The sequence below is a fragment of the Akebia trifoliata genome, chromosome 14 (genome assembly GCF_017979445.1).
Source record: "Akebia trifoliata isolate Shusen 1 chromosome 14, ASM1797944v1, whole genome shotgun sequence".
NCBI lineage: Eukaryota > Viridiplantae > Streptophyta > Magnoliopsida > Ranunculales > Lardizabalaceae > Akebia > Akebia trifoliata.
In genome coordinates this window covers 24,936,559-24,941,280 of record NC_141388.1, presented here as the reverse complement: position 1 = coordinate 24,941,280, position 4,722 = coordinate 24,936,559, and the positions used below count along the sequence as shown (strand labels likewise).

Here is a 4,722-nt window from a genome sequence, read left to right as displayed (position 1 = left end):
ACATTCACAATGCCACAGGTCCATGTCCTCACACAACTATAAAAAATGCTATATTTTTCAATCCACATCTCAGATACGAAGTTGCTGGTTTGGGTTTTAGATCAGTGTGGATTGTATTTAGGTTTTCAATATCATAGGGATGAAGGAGCTTTTAATTATTTTCTATTTGGGGTTTTTGATGGAAAGTAGGTTTTGATATTTGAGTTTTTGTGAATATTTGAATCACCATTTTCTAGTACACCTTGCTTCAACCTGATACATATAAAAAGAATGGAGATTCTGTAATAATAATAATAAAAAACATAAAAAAATGTTTAAAAGAATAATTTCTTATACGAACCTGATGAAATAGCTCTAGAGCATCTTCATACTTGCCCACTCCACATTGGCTACATTCCTCTCAACCATCTTCTCAAGAAAATCATTTGCTTCGCGGAATCTGTCAGCACTACAGTAACCTTTATTTCTGTCTTAGGTAACAAAAATTAAGCATGAAACCAAGTCAGATCCAAATAGCAGTTAGTGACCTCTATCCAATTCATTGAAAAATCCTATTGTTATACTCCATCCAAATTTCCCAACGCATGGCAAACCAGATTATAGACCAATTAATTGTCAAACTCAAGTTTTTGAATTGTTAAACCTTGAATTCAAGTTCTAAATTGTTAAAACAAAAAATAAAAAGTATCTAACTGAAATGAGTCCATTGGCACTACTGTAGCCCTTCCATATCTGTTACATAAACATAAGATACTTCAAATTAGATAAAAGTACAGAGATATATAAACCACTCAAAAAAAAAAAAAATTTTGAAATTTGGTCTCTGATGTCCATTGACACTACCGCAGCCCCTCCACTGTTATAGTCACACAGCAACGACGTCCTACCCCAAAGACAATGCATCGTAATTGCAATCAGTTTCTTGATCTAAATCTTGCACTTCCTCATTCACTAAAAATAACAAAGAAGGAAAAAAAAAACCTTACGTCATATTTCAATAGATATAAATGTGTATTATCTTACAAATATAAATTTAATTACCTTCGATAGATCCAATCCGCTTTCTGTTTTGATTTTCAGGACAAATCCGCTTGTCATGCCCAAGTTTTTGACATAATGCACACTTCCTTTTTTTCTTCTGTTGGGCCAACTCAATACTGCTTTTCAATCTACCAACATACTGAACCTTTTCTTTTCCCTTCTCATCCTTCTTCCTACCTTTTGTTTGTGAGATATTTGGATTCAAAAGTAACAAATCCATTTGATCATTACTGTTTTCCTCATCTTTATTATCAGATGCGTCAACTGTAAGTTTCATTTCTCCAATTTTTTTTGATGTTTCATTTAAGTCATCCAAAAAGATTTTGTATCCCTCGATTGAAGTTCCGGCAATACAAGCCAATTTAGTGGCCTGTTGACATAGGAAGCTAATTCTCATTGCATCTGACTGTTCATTTTCATTGCCCATTGTATGTGAACCCGTGATTCTGAATTTACGGTTAGCTTCTTGTCTCCATCTTCCAAGAATATAGTGGGACGGTATACTATCAATGTCATGACGAGCAAAAACCTTTAGAAAATGTCGACAAAGTATTCCAAGAAATTCAAATTTTTTGCATTCACAGGTACCCTCGTATGTTTTCAAATTAAACTTCACCATGAACTCCTCAGGTGCATCATATTTACTTTTCACCACATACAATTGATATCCATTATCGATTGCCCGTTCTTCTTCAATTCTGAATTGAATCACTTTGACCCATTCTTGCTTAAATTTCTCAAACACATTTTTAGTGTATAATTTTGCTGCGTGCTTTAAAAGTAACTCACCCTTATGAACACATCGAAACTTATGCTCTGAAATGAAATCTTCTTTACTCTCTGCATCTACATTCCTTTGCAACGCTTGCTCATGCTTAACAATAAATTCTTTGAGATTTGACCTTGAAGTAACAAATCCATCAAAGAATGCATTGATACTTTCACTACGACCGGTGGTATTCATACCAGCAAAAAATGTTTGGCGATTATAAACTGGCACCCACGACTCCCTTATTTCAAATAATTGTTGAAGCCATTCGTTGTTTTCCAATCTATTTTCCACGATCACTGCATTCCATTGCTTTTCAAAGTCCTCAATCGTGTATGTCGACCATATACATTTTCTCATTTTACCTTTGAAATTAGTATCTTGAGAGTATATATGAGACAATTTCTCAGCAAACTTCTTCTCGATATGCCAAATACAAAGACGATGACGGGTATTGGGAAACACTTTGGCAATTGCATTCCGCATTGCTAAATCTTAATCTGTGATTATGGATACTGGATGACGTCCTCCCATTGCTTCTAGCCATGTCTCAAACAACCATATGAAGGTTACCTCTGTCTCATCTTGTAGAAGGGCGCCCCCAAATTGTATTGACTGAAGGTGATGATTTACTCCAGTAAATGGGGCGAACGGCATATTATATTTGTTTGTCCGATAAGTTGTGTCAAATGACACCACATCCCCAAAATATTCATATGCCATTCGTGATCGACCATCAACCCAAAAAAAGTTAACTGCCCTACATTCGTCATCACATTGTATCGCATAAAAAAATTGTGGATTTTCGGCTTGTTTCTTCTTGAAATAGTTCAATACTGATTGTGCATCACCCCCTTCTAATTTCATATGTCTAACATCTCTCAAATGGTTGTAACAATCTCTGTTATCGAAACCGATCGTGTCCCCACCTAAAATTGATGCCACTTTCCCAACTGGCATGTTTTCTCTATGGAATGCTTCGACTAAATTCTTAGCTGCTTTTGGCATGATTCGATTTGACCTCATCTTCATTCTCCTAGCTGGTGTAACTACCTTATGATTATGGTCATCATTAAAAATCGATACTTTCCATCTAGTGGTCCATCTGTCGTTTAAAATACGCATAGTTGCGTTACATCCACATCTAACAGTGGAACAACTTCTTTTTTTCTCGATTTCATCTTCTTCTTCTACCTTCTTTGGTTTAAATTTACCTTGATGTGAGCAAACGTATGTTATTCCAGTCGGTTCATCTGAACCACGTCGTGACCTAGTAGTGGTTCGAGTTCGAATCCAAAATCCTTGTCGACGTCCATAATCCTCATAATACTTTTGAGCTTCTTCACTTGAGTCAAACAACATCCCCACATAAGGTACTTTTAGATCTTCAATGTCTTTATTAGGACTCTGACAATCAACATATTCATCACTATCTACTTCAACTATCGACGATCCCACAATGTCATCAATAGGTATTCCCTCATCTTTGTCAACACCAATCTTATCCATAATGGACTACTACAACTGAAAAAAGACCAATAAAATATAAATGATTCAATTTTAACATTTCATTATTTCTTACAATAGTCAGTCGTACATGTTACCTACAAATTCTTCCAATTCATCATCAATCATAACATAAATTAGCTTTAGAGATACCAAGGATCATAAACAACAGTACTTAGAGATAGCATCTCACGTATTCATATTTGGAATATATGGTCTCAATATATCTTGTTTCAATATATGCCCCTTTATATTATATAAGATTCTGTACTTAGTGACTCATTCAACTCAACTTTACGTAAGATGCCAATGCACAAGTTCAAATAACACAAAAGGGGATATAAAACAAATCAATGGATGAAATATGTAATAAGTTTGGAGGATAAACATCGACTCTTTGTTCTCAATGCACATATCAAATTTATCCCTCACTACACCAAGAAACCGCTGAACCAAATTCTTGAAATCCTTCACAAGTCGTTTATAGACAACATCCTTGACTTCTGATATAAAACTCTTACCATTACCTAGTGCTAACAAGTACTCGGCAACTGTTGTTAATAAACCTAAACTATTGTTCTCCATTTGATGAACCCCCCATTTTGATGAAATGGAAAAAATTTTGAAATCAATACTAATGAGTTTTTGAGTTATTTTTGTAATAGAGAGTTTTCTTCCATAATTTGGATGAACAAAGGTTCCCTGAAGACGTCTTAGTGATCCTCAATATGTAAGTTGAATGCAAATCCCTTTTTCTTGTAATTGATCTTCGGATCATGATGTCTTCTAATTGATGTTGCTCCTGAATAGAATATGATAGTTTTGGATGGGTCTTGTCCCCTGTTCTCCGTCACCCATTGTGTGCTCTACATTGGGTTTCTTCTTACTCAAACAACTCACTGAATTTCCTTCAACAAATGTATGACCCCAAAATATATTGACAACCAAAATTGACTCAGTTCAGTGAACATCAGAAAAAGGCTGAGATATGAAGTGGCACATGCGAGATATATAAGATTTGACTTGTATCTTCCATATGTGAAGCCCAGTTGCAAGAATCTTCTATGCAACAACCACTGCTAAAATTTTGAAATCAATACTAACGAGTTTTTGAGTTATCGAGTCAAACAAAGTTTAGGTTGAGGATATATAGAATTGCATATATTTGCTTTTAAATGAATCTGTATTTTATAGTATATAAAATTTATCACAAAAAAATGTTACAAAAGGACATCTCAAATCACAAAATAAATCAAGAGAGTTCAGAAAAAAAATAAAAAATTGTTAAAAAAAAAAAAAAAACCATCCACATTATCGATTCAAGTTCAAGAACAACAAAAACAAAAAAACAAAAAAACAAAAAAACAAAAAAAATCAATCGATTCAAGTTCAAGAACAACAATAAA

General features: G+C 34.2%; 1 pseudogene across 1 annotated transcript; it reads right to left on the bottom strand.

Annotated features, from left to right (window-relative positions):
- Positions 1 to 310: 310 nt before the first annotated feature.
- Positions 311 to 4,405, bottom strand: LOC147386599 (protein FAR1-RELATED SEQUENCE 5-like; annotated as a pseudogene). The gene is made up of 2 exons (XR_015172143.1): positions 1,042 to 4,405; positions 311 to 951 (listed from the first exon to the last, which is right to left on the bottom strand). The product of XR_015172143.1 is annotated as a protein FAR1-RELATED SEQUENCE 5-like (transcript).
- Between the last annotated feature and the right edge of the window lie 317 nt (positions 4,406 to 4,722).